The sequence below is a fragment of the Pelobates fuscus genome, chromosome 6, assembly GCF_036172605.1.
Source record: "Pelobates fuscus isolate aPelFus1 chromosome 6, aPelFus1.pri, whole genome shotgun sequence".
NCBI classification, from domain to species: domain Eukaryota; kingdom Metazoa; phylum Chordata; class Amphibia; order Anura; family Pelobatidae; genus Pelobates; species Pelobates fuscus.
Window position 1 is genome coordinate 144184200 of NC_086322.1, and position 17472 is coordinate 144201671.

The window sequence follows — 17472 nt, forward strand, 5'->3', positions numbered from 1 at the left end:
GAACAGTGATTATCCAAGGGAGTATGATGATCATAGCAATCCCTTGTAGTGATATAGCAGTTCCAAGACGAGGCTGCGAGTTGAGGGTAAGAAGGTCTGAGATTTTAATGGTACAGGTTGGATTTTTATACAGTTTTTCAGGCCAGAGGCACACACACTGGACCTGATGGAGGACAGGGACACAAGGGACGTAAACCAATGAAAACTGTAATTAACAGTACCACACTCCCACATACAGTAAACAACCCCTCCCATCTGCCTGTGATATAATTAATGTAGTTAACCCCTTAAGGACCGCTGACGGTTCAGGACCGTCAGCGGCAAAACGTGCGTTTGGACCGCTGACGGTCCTGAACCGTCATAACGGTTTTGGGCAACTTACCTGATCGCCGTCGGTCCCACGGCGGCGATCAGCTCTCCTCCCGGTCCAGGGGGACTGCCTGTCTGCCCGGGCAGTCCCCCCTCGGCAGATCAGGACCCCACGGCCATGTGATCACTCGATCACATGACCGCAATAGGGGTCTTTGTATCTGCCTGCAGGGGGACTGTCTGTGCTGACAGGCAGTCTCCCTGCATCTGTAAAATCAAAAATAAAGTGTAAAAAAAAAATCTGTGTAAAAAAATAATAATATGTGTATATATATATATGCTATATATACATGTATTATATCTATATATACCTATATATAATATATGTATATATATCATATATATAATGTCACACTAAGTGTATTTTTATATTTATATATACGTATATTAATATAAAAATACACTTATATTTAAATTACACACGAATATATACAATATATATAATAACTATATATATGGTATATATATATTATTATAAAATACAAATAATATGTTAATAAAAATAAATAACAAAAAATAAAAATAATTTTTAATAATTAAAAAAAAATTATATATATATATTCAATTTTATTCTAACAGTATTTTGATATTGATATATATATATTTATATCAAAATACACTTAGAATGTAATGATATATATATCTATGTATAAATAAATAAATAAAAATAATACGAAATATACATATGTCCACATACAAAATTACATTAATAATTTCATAAATATACACGTAGACGTCAAATATATAAATATGTATACATATTAAAATTCTACGTGCATATTTATGTAATATTTTTACCTAATTAAGTAATTTTAATGATTGCAATTTGAGGGACCTGCCTGCCAACCCAGGCCAAAAGTCCAGATAATTTAATTTGCTAGCACTGTGCTTAACCCTGTAACTTTCTATGACACCCTAAATCCTGTACATGGGGGTACTGTTTTACTCGGGAGACTTCGCTGAACACAAATATTAGTGTTTCAAAACAGTAAAACATATCACAGCGATGATATTGTCAGTGAAAGTGAAGTTTTTTGCATTTTTCACACACAAACAGCTCTTTCACTGAGGATATTATTGCTGTGATATATTTTACTGTTCTGATACACTAATATTTGTGTTCAGCGAAGTCTCCTGAGTATAACAGTACCCCACATGTAGAGGTTTTATAGTGTTTGTGAAAGTTACAGGGTCAAATATAAGGCTTGATTTTACTTTTTTTTTTTATTGAAATTTGTCAGATTGGTTAGGTTGCCTTTGAGAGCGTATGGTAGCCAAGGAATGAGAATTAGCCCCATGATGGCATACCATTTGCAAAAGAAGACAACCCAAGGTATTGCAAATGGGGTATGTTCAGCCTTTTTTAGTAGCCACTTAGTCACAAACACCGGCCAAAGTTAGCGTTTTTTGCATTTTTAACACACAAACAAATATAAATGCTAACTTTGGCCAGTGTTTGTGACTAGGTGGCTACTAAAAAAGACTGGACATACCCCATTTTAAATACCCTGGGTTGTCTACTTTAAAAAATATGTACATGTTAGGTGTGTTTCGGGGATTTATGACAGATAACGGTGTAACAATGTCACTATTGATACATTTAAAATATATATATATATTGAAACAGCAATTTCCTACTTGTATTTATAGGCCTATAACTTGCAAAAAAAAGCAATAAAGCATGTAAACACTGGGTGTTTTTAAACTCGGGACAAAATTTTGAATCTATTTAGCAGTTTTTTTCATTAGCTTTTGTAGATAAGTAAAAGATTTTTCAAGTAAAAGTCCAAAAACATGTTTTTTTTTTTTTTTCACCATATTTTTTTTTTTTTTTTAAATACAATATATGACATAATATAAATACTGGTATGTAAAGAAAGCCCTTCTTGTCGTGAAAAAAACAATATATAACTTGTATGGGAACCGTAAATGAGAGAGCGGAAAATTACAGCTAAACACAAACACCACAAAAGTGTTAAAACTGCTCTGGTCCTTAACGTACAAACATCGCAAAAACAGGCCGGTCTTGAAGGGGTTAATGCATTAACTTAATTATCCACAGGCAGAAAAAAACACACATTTTTATAAAACCCCAAAAATACATCCCCTGGTAGCCCTGATCTGGGCAAACAACATATCCAAAAATCACCCAGATCAAATCAGGGGTTCAGAAATTCTATGAAAGTCATAATTTTGCCTAGGCGAACACAGGATTTCATGCCCAAAACAGTTCCATAGAATTGCGGCTAAGTGCTGCTGAAGGACCAACCGGGAACCACGAGGTTTTCATGCTGAATATAGTTCCAGGGCATTCGCGGCTAAGTCCCCCTGAACTCTATTTGCGGTTTTAGCCCATGCGAACAAGATAGCCGCCACCACGTTTTTGAATGTCGAATGGCGGTCACTTCGACTGTTCGGGAGTTCGAACAACCAATGTTTAAAGACCCAATAGGCACAATTAGGGTCTCTCAGCCAAAATAAATTAAAGGGGCCATAGTCACAGGGTAAAAGGCTGGCAAGTAGTCCTCTCCAAAGCCCAGTTGCGAAGTGGCTTTCGTCACAAAGAATAATGTTGTATATATATTATATATGGAATAAAATCATGTTTTAATACACCTTCAATTTTAAATGTCATTTACATCTGCACAAATGCAGTTTTTTTATTTGACTACGTAGAGCAATTTTAGAATGCTAAAACAATATATACAATGCAATAGTATGGACAATATTTTATTTGTTTTCTTGCCTTGAGATGTGTTTGTGTGATATAAAAAGTTACTATGCTTACCGATAGTGTTAGTTATCAATGTCAATGAAGCTATGATTCTTGTCAGTCTGTTGCGAAAATAACACTTAAGCTCTTGCATGCTTTTTTTCCCCCTCTTACCCATTAGTTTAGCCGTATCTTCAGTTTCTCATGAGATAATGTTTACTTTACCTTACTACCATGGCAACCATCTCGCTGATTACAGTGCTCTTATGTTTTCGTACTTCCGGTATAGATAGATGCTTTACTTGTTACCATAGTGATAGTTTTGGTGTGCATGAACGAACGTCACTCAAAGTGTCAATAGACTGTGGAGCTGTAAATGTTGCATTATTGTCATCCATATCTCTGAGAGTGGATTGAAACAGATATTTTTGCTGTGGTAACTACTGAAAATGTATGTGTAAACACCTTTAATGTAGAATGTTGACCTGTTGACTTGTTTAATAGTCTCTGTGGTGTGAAAACTTGATTCTACTGTTGATTTAACAGTCTGTTTAATGTCTACACAGGGTTACATGGCTTATTTTTTTATGACTCATTATGTTGAAACACAGGCTTGGCCTATGCTTTCTTTTCATTCCTACATTAAACTTTAACTTTAAACTTAACCCCTAGTTTAGGGTCAGTTTGGGTCCGCATGTTATTTCAGTTGGTGCAGGGTATTTTGGCAAGAGACTTACTGTAGCATGATCCAAAGTACTATAGAGATACCAATAACATTAAGAAGAGTGTAACTAAAGGGTTTAGCTAAATTAATTTTAATGTTCATCATACTATACTTGTTGAGGAAGTTAATTTTACGTGAAGAATGGGTTAACATGTTGCGTATGTAATTTGGGTCCCTTTGAAAACAAAGTTAAAAAACATTCTGAGCACAAAAACACTTCATCCGAATTATAAGTAATGTTGGTTCAAAGACTCTTTCCCTTTTCTCTAGCAATGTGTATGGCAATGCTTATGTTTTGTCTTATACACGCCTCAAGCGGCTGTCAGGGTGATTACCAATGAAGATAGCTAATCATTTTTGTAGAGTTTCAAGTTCATGCAATAAGACTCCATGGGTAAATCCCAGACAGATAGATTGATTGGGGCATAGATTAAAATAGTTTTGATTTGTTTGTGCAGGAGTCTCATAATTAGATCTTATTTTAAAAAGCAGTATTAGATTGTCTGTAGAATGCCCTTGCAGGCTTTTCAATGTAAATGCTGTCTTTTCAGAGAAAAGGCAATATTTACATTGGTACCAAGTAACATCCAGGGCCGGATTAACATAGGGAATAGGCCCATTAAAAAAAAAGTAAACATTTTTTTACACACTACTCTTGGGTTTGCCACCTGACTGGTATTTTACCAGCACAGCCGGTATTTGGGATTGCTTGGCCTTGCTGGTATTGCAGTAATACTGGCAATACAAATGCAGCTATTTGGAGAGTACTCTGCAATACCAGCACCAGCCAGTAGGGGTCACTGTGTATGGAGAGAGGCAGGAACAGGAAGTTACAGCATATCCCTCCCTGCCTCTCTCTACTCACTGATCCACGGGGGAGCAGCTACACAGCACAGAGAGTTCAGACAGCAGCTCCCAGTCTGCAGACAGACAACAGCTCAGGGAAGTGAAGGATGGGGGGGGGGGGGGGGGGGGGGGGGAAGGCAGCAGGGAAACATGGGAACACTGAGACACTAGGGGACACTGAGACACTAGGGGACACTGAGACACTTGGGGACACTGAGACACTAGAGGACACTGTGAGACATAGGGGCATTGGGAGACACTAGGGACACAGTGTCTCCATGTCTCCCAGTGTCCCCATGTCTCCTAGCCAATGTCCCTAGTGCCTCAGTGTCACCACATCTCCCAGTGTCCCCTAGTCCCCCAGTGTATGTGATATGTGTATGTGTGTATGTGATCCCATGTCTCTGTGTCCCTAGAGTCTCATTGTCCCCATGTGTCCCAGTGTCCCCAAATATCTGTCTCCCAGTGTCCACATGTCTCCCAGCCAGTGTCCCTAGTGTCTCAGTGTCCCCATGTCTCCCAGTGTCCCAAAATATCTTTCTCCCAGTGTCCATATGTCTCCCAGCCAGTGTCCCTAGTGTCTCATTGTCCCCATGTTTCCCATTGTCTCCATGTCTGTGTCCACAAGTGCCCCCATGTCTCACAGTGTCCCCAAGTGTCTCAGTGTTCCCATGCCTCCCATCCAGTGTCCCTAGTGTCTCAGTGTCCCCATGTCTCCCAGTGTCCCCTAGTCTCCCAGTGTCTGTGTCCCCATGTCTCCCAGTGTCTGTGTCCCTAGTGTCTGTGTCCCCATGTCTCCGAGTCTCCCAGTGTCCCCATGTCTGTATCCACAAGTGCCCCCATGTCTCTCATTCTCCCCAAGTGTCTCATTGTCCCCAAGTGTTTCAGTGTCCCCTGGTGTCTCAGTGTCCCCATGTCTCACTGTGTGCACATGTCTCACTGTATCCACATGTCTCTGTGTCCCCTAGTATCCTAGTGACAAGGGAAACACTGAGACATGGGGACACGGGTAGAAATGAGGACACTGAGACACTGGAAGACTAGGGGACTGGGCATCCAATTCTTTGGACAGACATGCCCCCTTTTTGGGCATGTTCGCCCCTTTTGGCAGTTCTGGTCACGTGATTTGCGTCATTGGCCCACCCTTTTACCCGCCCATTGACTTCCTGCTTCACTGGACACTGCAGTTACGGGGTATGGATTTACTTGAAAGATGAAAGCATAAATTAGAGAGAGATTAGCATAGAGTATGTGTATTCTTATAGCTGCATCCTTTGAGTTTCCTCCAACACCATCTCCATCAGATACATGACACTTGGGAGGCATAACTGTTTTAGTGTTTTTGGTCGATAGGATTTTGTAATTAGGCCCCCATCATAATTGTCAGCACCAGGCCCACCTCTGCCGCGATCCTCTTCGGGAGGACTGCCTGACAGCCCAGGCAGCCTCCCACGGCAAATGAGGCCCCCTGCTGGTGGGAATCTGGCCCTGGTAACACCTCTAGTGACAGTCACTCAGACAGCCACTAGAGATGCTTCCTGCATCAGTTCTGCACACTATGCAGCACTGACGTTCAGCATTTCCAGCCTGTGTATGGAGGTGCTGAAAGTTCCCCAGAGAGATGCATTGGGAGACTGGCGCAGCATGGGAGAAAAAGTAAGTGTGTATGGAGGTGCTGAAAGTTCCCCAGAGAGATGCATTGGGAGACGGGCGCAGCATGGGAGAAAAAGTAAGTAAACTTATCTTTTCAATGCGATCTAATGGTTTAACAATATAATGTCAGGAATAGTGTTCCTTAACCCCTTAACGCCGTTACGGTGTTCCATGCCGTCCCGCTTTAAATGGGCTTTAAAGCCGTTGCGGCGGCATGGACGCCGTAACGGCTGCAGCCCCCAGGACCTCGGCGGTGCTCACCTCTGCCGCGATCCTCTTCGGGAGGACTGCATGACAGCCCAGGCAGCCCTCCCACGGCAAATGAGGCCCCCGGGGGCCATGTGATCGCTCTCAAAGAGCGATCACATGGCCCCCTATAGCTGGCTGTGGATCTGCCAGCAGGGGGGCTGGTTTAAAATGTCAGACAGTCCCCCTGCTGGTGGGAAGTATAAAAAAAAAATTAAACATGTTATAAAATAATTCAAAAGTATTTTTATATATATATATATATATATATATATATATATAATATGTATATATATTATGTATATAATATATATACATATTATATATATGTAACGTCATATAAATTATATTTTAATATTAATATAAGTATATATATTAGTATTAAAATACACTTAGAATGACGTTACATATATATAATATGTATATATATTATATATATAATAGATCTACATATATATATATATATATATATATATATTATATATATATATATACGTATAATTAAAATAATAAATAAAATAAAATAAATAAATAAAATATTGAAACAAAATTTAATATAAATTATATATCCATATGTAATTTCATTCTAACTGTATTTCGTTATTAATATATATATATATAGGTAACAAAATACACTTAGCATGACATTCTATATATATCTATATATAAAATACAAATAACCGCAAATATATATATAGATAAATACATATAATTACATAAAAGATTACATTAGTATACACGTAGAATTTAAATACATATATATGTATATATATTAAAATTCTACATGTATATTTAAGTAATCTTTTAACATAATTATGTGATTTGATTAATTAAAATTTGATTGACATGCCTGACAACACAGGGAGAAAGTGCAGATAATTTAATTCGCACCACTATATTTGACCCTGTAACTCTCCAAGAAACCATAAAACCTGTACATAGGGGGTACTGTTTTACGCGGGAGACTTTGCTGAACTCAAATATTAGTTTTTCAAACTGGTAAATTGTATTACAACGATGATATTTTAAGTAAAAGTTAAGTTTTTTGCATTTTTTACAAACGAACTGCACTTTTATGGACTATATTATTGTTGTAATATGTTTTACTGTTTTAACACTAATATTTGTGTTTAGTGAAGTCTCCCGAGAATAACAGTACCCCCCATGTACAGGTTTTATGGTGTTTTGGAACGTTAGAGAGTCACATATAAGGCTTGCATTTCATTTTTTTCACATTGAAATTTGCCAGACTGGTTATGTTGCCTTTGAGAGCGTATGGTAGCCCAGGAATGAGAATTATGATGGCATACCATTTGCAAAAGTAGACAACCCGAGGTATTGCAAGTGAGGTATGTCCAGTCTTTCTTAGTCTTTCTTAGTAGCCACTTAGTCACAAACACTGGCCAAATATTCATTTTTTGCTTTTTTCACACAAAAACAAATATGAACGCTAACTTCGGACAGTGTTTGTGACTAATTGGCTACTAAAAAAGACTAAACATACCCCACTTTCAATACCTTGGCTTGTCTACTTTTTCAAATGGTATGCCATTATGGGGGTAATTCTCATTCCTGGGCTACCACACCGTCTCAAAGGTAACATTCCTAATCTGGCAAATTTCAATTTAAAAATGGAACGTTCTATATTTGACCCTGTAACTTTCCAAAACACCATAAAACCTGTTAATGGGGGGTACTGTTGTACTCGTGAGACATCGCTGATTACAAATATGTGCATTTTTTTGCAGTAAAACCTAACAGTATTATGACATTCACAGCTAAAATGTCAGACGGAAATACAATTTTAAAAAAAAATCTTATTTTCTCACATTTTTTTAATTGTATTCATAATAAATTATGTTCCATATATGAATAGTTATTGACAAATTAAAGCCCTGTTTCTCCGGAACAAAATGATATATAATAAGTGTGGGTGCACTTAATGTGACAGCGGTGAATTACGGTTGAACAGACATATAGCGCAAATTCCAGTTTTAGTTTACGTTTTGTTTTGATCAGAACGTGCACTATTGACGCCGTCCTGAAGGGGTTAACATGCAAATGCAAAATAAAACCTAGTCTGTGCATACATGGGGGAAATGAAGGGAAAAGGTTAACTAGTTTGATAGCACTTGTACTGCTTTTTAACAAAGATGCATGTTGTCTATGTGTTTTATAAGCACATAGTGTTACATGATTATGGAGCCACAGATATATCAACAGTTCCTCTTTTGATGCTTGCAGACCTAATTTTAGGAAATGTTAATTCTAAGGGGAGGGTTATGTTAATCAAAAATCACTAATGAAAAGCAAATTACTTCAAAATGTAAAGTCTGTGCCTTTTAAACTTAATATGACATCCACAGAAAGGGAGTCTTTTGTCTGTTCTCTATGGAGGGTTGCGATGGTCAGAGAGTCATGGAGCTAAGTAATAACCCTAATTATAGAAGCACAATAGTGTGTGTGTTACAGAAAAGGCACCAACCACTCAGTGTCTGATTTGAAGCTAATATGTTCATATTAAAGTAAAATTAACTATTTAAAGGTAACTGTAGCTCTTTCATAAAAATCTACAATCCTATTTAAATGATTAAGAACAACTGGTTGATGCCAGTAGTATCTTCACTTATAACTGTATTAACTTTCATGTAAAAAAATACTAACCATTTTAAAAAAAACTATGGTTGACTACTAGTGATGTACCGAACTGTTCGCTGGCGAATAGTTCCAGGCGAACATAGCGTGTTTGCGTTCGCCGCGTCGGGCGAACACATGCGCGGTTCGATCCGCCCCCTATTCGTCATCATTGAGCAAATTTGGACCCTGTGCCTCACGGTCAGCAGACATATTCCAGCAAATTAGCAGCAGACCCTCCCTTCCAGACCCTCCCACCTCCTGTACAGCATCCATTTTAGATTCATTCTGAAGCTGCATTCTTAGATAGAGGAGGGAAAGTGTAGCTGCTGCTCATTTGATAGGGAAATTGATAGCTAGGCTAGGGTATCCAGTGTCCACTACAGTCCTGAAGGACTCATCCGATCTCTGCTGTAAGGACAGCACCCCAAAAAGCCCTTTTTAGGGCTAGAACATCAGTCTGCTTTTTTCTTCTTCTGTGTAATGTAATTGCAGTTGTCTGCCTGCCAGCTTCTGTGTCAGGCTCACAGTGGATACTGTGCCCACTTGCCCAGTGCCACCACTCATATCTGGTGTCACAATAGCTTAAGCTTGACATTTAAAAAGAAACATTTTTTTTTCACTGTAATAGATAGTATAGCAGTTAGTTGTCTGCCAGCTTCTGTGTCAGGCTCACAGTGGATACTGTGCCCACTTGCCCAGTGCCACCACTCATATCTGGTGTCACAATAGCTTAAGCTTGCATTTAAAAACAAAAAAATGTTTTTCACTGTAATACATTGAATAGCAGTTAGTTGTCTGCAAGTGATAAAACACAAAAACTTAACTGATTGGTACACTGCTTCCCAAGGTTATTTCCCAGCTGATAACCTTATAACAAGACTGTGTAATTGATAGGATATTTTGGGATACTGCTAGTGTACCTACAATAGAGGACAAAATATTGCTAGACACTTTAAAACACCTGGTGATTAATATGCACTCACATATTCCAAAAAGGTAAAGCATATTATGGGTGCCGCCCCTCGATGTAAATGGGGGGTTGTAATTATCCCTCCTCAAGTGATAGCCAATAGGGTATCCAGGTCAGCAAGAAGATCAACAAATTCCTTTGGCTGCAGTTTGTGAGTGCAATTAATGTGGAATATGTGAGTGCATATTAATCACCAGGTGTTTTAAAGTGTCTAGCAATATTTGCACTATGTTTTGTCCTCTATTGTAGGTACACTAGCAGTATCCCAAAATATCCTATCAATTACACAGTCTTGTTATAAGGTTATCATGTTTTGTCCTCTATTGTAGTTACACTAGCAGTATCCCAAAATATCCTATCAATTACACAGTTGTCTGCAAGCGTCTGGGTGTCAGGCCTTCAGCGTGTACTCTGCCAACCTCTGCAAGTGCACTTTGCCACTCATATCTGGTGTGACTATAGCGTGCCTTTAAAAAGCAAAAAAGTTTTTCACTGTAAGCTAATAGTAGTCAGTGTCCTTCAAGCTGGTGTGTCAGGCCTTCAGCGTGTACTCTGCCAACCTTTGCAAGTCCACTTTGCCACTCATATCTGGTGTGACAATAGCGTGCCTTTAAAAAGAAAAAAAGTTTTTTTCACTGTAAGCTAATAGCAGTCAGTGTCCTTAAAGCGGGTGTCAGACCTTCAGCGTGTACTCTTCCAACCTCTGCAAGTCCACTTTGCCACTCATATCAGGTGTGACAATAGCGTGCCTTTAAAAAGAAAAAAAGTTTTTCCACTGTTATAGATTGAATAGCAGTTAGTTGTCTTCAATCGGGTGTCACGCCTACAGCGTCTACTCTGCCAACCTCTGCAAGTGCACTTTGCCACTCATATCTGGTGTAACAATAGCGTGCCTTTAAAAAGAAAAAAGTTTTTCCACTGTTATAGATTGAATAGCAGTTAGTTGTCTTCAAGCGGGTGTCAGACCTTCAGCGTGTACTCTGCCAACCTCTGCCAGTTCAGTTTGCCACTCATATCAGGTGTGACAATAGCGTGCCTTTTAAAAGAAAAAAGTTTTTCACTGTAAGCTAATAGCAGTCAGTGTCCTTAAAGCGGCTGTCAGACCTTCAGCGTGTACTCTGCCAACCTCTGCCAGTCCACGTTGCCGCTCATATCAGGTGTGACAATAGCGTGCCTTTAAAAAGAAAAAAGTTTTTCCACTGTTATAGATTGAATAGCAGTTAGTTGTCTTCAAGTGGGTGTCAGGCCTACAGAGTGTACTCTGCCAACCTCTGCAAGTGCACTTTGCCACTCATATCAGGTGTGACAATAGCGTGCCTTTAAAAACAAAAAAAAGTGTTTCCACTGTTATAGATTGAATAGCAGTTAGTTGTCTTCAAGCGGTGTGTCAGGCCTACAGCGTGTACTCTGCCAACCTCTGCAAGTGTACTTTGCCACTCATATCTGGTGTGACTATAGCGTGCCTTTAAAAAGAAAAAAAGTTTTTCCACTGTTATAGATTGAATAGCAGTTAGTTGTCTTCAAGCGGTGTGTCAGGCCTACAGCGTGTACTCTGCCAACCTCTGCCAGTCCACTTTACCACTCATATCTGGTGTGACAATAGCGTGCCTTTAAAAAGAAAAAAAGGTTTTTTCACTGTAAGCTAATAGCAGTCAGTGTCCTTCAAGCTGGTGTGTCAGGCCTTCAGCGTGTACTCTGCCAACCTCTGCCAGTCCACTTTACCACTCATATCTGGTGTGACAATAGCGTGCCTTTAAAAAGAAGAAAACTTTTTTCACTGTTGTAGATTGAATAGCAGTTAGTTGTCTTCAAGCGGGTGTCAGGCCTACAGCGTGTACTCTGCCAACCTCTGCAAGTGCACTTTGCCACTCATATCTGGTGTGACTATAGCGTGCCTTTAAAAAGAAAAAAAAAATCACTGTAAGCTAATAGCAGTCAGTGTCCTTCAAGCTGGTGTGTCAGGCCTTCAGCGTGTACTCTGCCAACCTTTGCAAGTCCACTTTGCCACTCATATCTGGTGTGACAATAGCGTGCCTTTAAAAAGAAAAAAAGTTTTTTTCACTGTAAGCTAATAGCAGTCAGTGTCCTTAAAGCGGGTGTCAGACCTTCAGCGTGTACTCTGCCAACCTCTGCCAGTCCACGTTGCCGCTCATATCAGGTGTGACAATAGCGTGCCTTTAAAAAGAAAAAAGTTTTTCCACTGTTGTAGATTGAATAGCAGTTAGTTGTCTTCAAGTGGGTGTCAGGCCTACAGAGTGTACTCTGCCAACCTCTGCAAGTGCACTTTGCCACTCATATCTGGTGTGACAATAGCGTGCCTTTAAAAAGAAAAAGCGTTTTTCACTGTAAGCTAATAGCAGTCAGTGTCCTTCAAGCTATTGTGTCAGGCCTTCAGCGTGTACTCTGCCAACCTTTGCAAGTCCACTTTGCCACTCATATCTGGTGTGACAATAGCGTGCCTTTAAAAAGAAAAAAAGTTTTTTTCACTGTTGTAGAATGAATAGCTGTTAGTTGTCTTCAAGCGGGTGTCAGGCCTACAGCGTGTACTCTGCCAACCTCTGCAAGTGCACTTTGCCACTCATATCTGGTGTGACTATAGCGTGCCTTTAAAAAGAAAAAAAGTTTTTTTCACTGTAAGCTAATAGCAGTCAGTGTCCTTCAAGCTGGTGTGTCAGGCCTTCAGCGTGTACTCTGCCAACCTCTGCCAGTCCACTTTACCACTCATATCTGGTGTGACAATAGCGTGCCTTTAAAAAGAAGAAAACTTTTTTCACTGTTGTAGATTGAATAGCAGTTAGTTGTCTTCAAGCGGGTGTCAGGCCTACAGCGTGTACTCTGCCAACCTCTGCCAGTCCACTTTGCCACTCATATCAGGTGTGACAATAGCGTGCCTTTAAAAACAAAAAGCTTTTTTCACGGTTATAGATTGAATAGCAGTTACGTGTCTTCAAGCGGGTGTGTCAGGCCAGCAGCGTGTACTCTGCCAACCTCTGCCAGTCCACTTTGCCACTCATATCAGGTGTGACAATAGCGTGCCTTTAAAAACAAAAAAAAGTGTTTCCACTGTTATAGATTGAATAGCAGTTAGTTGTCTTCAAGCGGTGTGTCAGGCCTACAGCGTGTACTCTGCCAACCTCTGCAAGTGCACTTTGCCACTCATATCTGGTGTGACTATAGCATGCCTTTAATAAGAAAAAACGTTTTTTACTGTAAGCTAATAGCAGTCAGTGTCCTTCAAGCAAGTGTCAGTCCTTCAGCGTCTACTCTGCCAACCTCTGCCAGTGCACATTGCCACTCTTATCTGGTGTCACAGTAGCGTGCATTTAAAAACAAAAAACTTTTTTCACGGTTATAGATTGAATAGCAGTTACTTGTCTTCAAGCGGGTGTGTCAGGCCAGCAGCGTGTACTCTGCCAACCTCTGCCAGTGCACATTGCCACTCATATCTGGTGTCACAATAGCGTGCATTTAAAAACAAAAAACTTTTTTCACTGTTATAGATTGAATAGCAGTTAGTTGTCTTCAAGCGGGTGTGTCAGTCCTACAGCGTGTACTCTGCCAACCTCTGCCACTGCACAGTGCCACTCATATCTGGTCTCACAGTAGCTTGCACGCATAGTACCACTAATCCCCCAAAAAATGACAGGCAGAGGCAGGCCACCCCGCAGGGGCCATCGTGGTCGTGGTGCTGTGATTCCCTTTGGCCCTAGAATAATGCCCAGTTTTCAGAGGCCACGTACCCTGAACTTGAAAAGTTCTGAGGACATAGTTGACTGGCTAACACAGGACACCCAATCTTCTACAGCTTCCGCTCGGAACCTTGACGCACTATCCTCCACCAGCTTAGCTTCGGGCACCTCTCAAGATACCACTCACCCGCCTGCCGCCACCACCAACACTAGCACCACAGCCGCTTCACTTGGTATGTCAGAGGAGCTATTCACACATCCGTTTGAAGAAATGAGTGATGCGCAACCATTATTGCCAGAGGATGTAGATAACAGGGATATGTCTCAGGCAGGCAGCATTACACACATGGACGTACGGCGTGATGATGATGATGTTGTACCCACTGCTGCTTCCTTTGCTGAGTTGAAGCGGTTGATGATGACGATGCGTCCATGGATGTCACGTGGGTGCCTGCTCGGCAAGAAGAACAGGATGAAAGTTCAGATGGGGAGACAGAGAGGAGGAGGAGGAGACGAGTTGGAAGCAGGGGGAGGTCATCGCAAGGAGCTAGTGGCACAGTCAGACAGCATGCATGGGCACCCGGGGTCAGCCCGACAGCACGCCAATCAACGCATGCTGTGTCCACCATCAGAATGCCGTCATTGCAGAGCTCAGCAGTAAGGCATTTCTTTTTGTGTGTCTGCCTCTGACAACAGCGATGCCATTTGCAACCTGTGCCAAAAGAAACTGAGTCGTGGGAAGTCCAACACCCACCTAGGTACAACTGCTTTGCGTAGGCACATGATCGCACATCACAAACACATGAGTACAAGCAGCACGCAAACTCAAAGCCGCCATCCTCCTCCTGGTCCAGCATCTTCAGCCATGTCAACCACTGCTGTCCTCCTTGCCCCCTCTCAACCATCCGCCACTCCGTCTCTCGCCTTGAGCAGTTCCCGCTCATCTGCCCACAGTCAAGTGTCAAGGACATGTTTGAGCGTAAGAAGCCAATGTCAGAAAGTCACCCCCTTGCCCAGCGTCTGACAGCTGGCTTGTCCGAACTATTAGCCCGCCAGATTTTACCATACAAGCTGGTGGAGTCTGAGGTGTTCAAAAAATTTGTAGCTATTGGGACACCGCAGTGGAAGGTACCCGGACGAAATTTCTTTTCACAAAAGGCAATCCCCAACCTGTACTCGATTGTGCAAAAGGAAGTAATGGCATGTCTGGCAAACAGTGTTAGGGCAAGGGTCCATCTGACCACTGATACCTGGTCTGCAAAGCATGGTCAGGGCAGGTATATCACCTACACTGCGCATTGGGTAAACCTGCTGACGGCTGCCAAGCATGGAATGCGTGGCTCTGCAGAGGAGTTGATGACACCGCCACGACTTGCAGGCAGGCCTGCTGCCACCTCCTCTACTCCTCCTACTCCATCCTCTTCCATAACCTCCTCGGCTGAGTCCTCTTCTGCTGCTGCGTCTTGCGCCACATCAACGGCACCCCCTCAGCTCCCCAGGTACTATTCCACATCCCGGATACGGCAGTGTCACGCCGTCTTGGGTTTGACTTGCTTGAAAGCAGAGAGTCACACCGGACAAGCACTCCTGTCTGCCCTGAACGCACAGGTGGAAAAATGTCTGACTCCGCAGCAACTGGATATCGGCAAAGTGGTGTCACGATACCTTACCTGTCATCCTCGGACCCACGCAGTACAGCATCCTCCTTCACTGAGCGGCACGACACCTCTGACGCCGGCCGCTCACTCAGAGCGGAATTTCTAAGTTCGGCGCATGCGCGCCACTGCCGTCGGCTGGAAGCCGACAAGATCATGACGCAACCACGCACCCGGACCTTTTGGGGGTGTGGTTTTAAAGCAAAACACACCACACTATAAAAGGGCTGTCTTGACAGCAGTAAGACGCCCTAGTGTGGTTCTTGCTGGTTCCCATAGTGCTCTTTATGTAATATTGGTATTCCCTCCTGGTATTTGACTTTTGGCTACTCTATTTGACTATTCTACTCTCTGGTTCCCTGTACTTTGGCTTGTTAATCGTTATTCCGTCTTCTGTTATCCCTTGACCTCTGGCTATCCCATTTGACTACTCTAACGTGAGCCCGGCCATTCTAAGGTCCGGTATACGTTCTATAGTTAGGTTGCACTCTGCGTGAAGGGGTCACTGTCGTGACATTACACTAGGGCCATGGACCCTGCAGGTGTTAACCCTCTTGGGCTTGGTGCGGACAATAGGTTTGAGGAGCTGGACCATCGTATGGACCAGATCGCCCTCGCCGTACAGACATTAATCAACCGCACTGCTTATCTCCAGCTGGAGGAGCAGACTCCTAGTCTGAGACCCCAAGAACATCCCATGGAAGTGCTACCTACAGGCACTTCCAATCAGGCTACAGCACCTCTCAGGTATGGGGGTGATCCTAACGGATGCAGGGGGTTCCTAAATCAGATAAGCATATATTTTGAACTCCATCCTAGAGCTTACCCTACCGATAGAGCTAAGATTGGGTATATTATCACCCTGTTAGTAGATAAGGCTTTAACCTGGGCTAATCCCTTGTGGGAGAATGACAACCCCATAGTCTTTAATTACACTAACTTTGTTGCAGCTTTCAGGAGAACTTTTGATACCCCAGGCAGAAAGACTAACGCTGCCAAATCCTTATTGCGTCTAAGACAAAATACCCGTTCTCTAGTAGATTATGCCTTGGAATTCCGTACTTTAGCTGCAGAAGTCAGATGGAACGAACAAGCATTCGTAGATGTGTTCCTGAATGGAGTATCTGATAGAATCCTAGATGAAGTGGCCACAAGAGATTTACCAGATACTCTAGAGGAGCTAATAACATATTTAGCTCATATTGATGAACGTCTTAGGTATAGGCAGAATACCAGAGAGAGACCTAGGAGAGTACCGGAACGTCTTGCTCTAACCTATCCCTCGTCCGAAACCCCTCCAGAACCCATGCAATTAGGGGCTACAAGATTGTCTGAGACAGAGAGACAATACCGTAGGAGGGAAGGTTTATGTTTGTATTGTGGCAGGAAGGGACATACACGAGTGAATTGTCCTAACCGGCCGGAAAACTCTTGCACCTAAGTTCACAAGGGGGACAGGCCTTGGGTGTTATGTGTATGTCCTCCTTCAATGATAAAAAAGATCTCCGGCTTCTTCTACCTATTACTTTAGAATGGGAGGGAAAGAAAGTATCCACCCTTGCTTTAATTGATTCTGGGGCTGCTGAGAATTTTGTAGATCTCTCATTCGGGCAGAAAAATAACCTTCCATTCCAAAAAAGATCGGCACCCTTGGCCGTTGAGGCCATAGATGGTAGACCATTATCGATACCTCTTATTACCCAGGAGACCATTCCTCTAGTATTATCTACAGGTCTTCTTCATAGGGAGGTTATCATTCTGCAACAGATAACATCTCCTATTTTTCCTGTAATACTTGGGTTTCCTTGGTTAGTCCAGCATAATCCGTTGATTGACTGGGAAAAGAAGGAGATCATTAAGTGGGGAGATTCTTGTCACAGTAAATGCATTACTCCGATTAAACCAGTAGGCTTAATCAATATACCTACTATGGAACCATTGACCACCCAAATACCCAACCAATATATTGA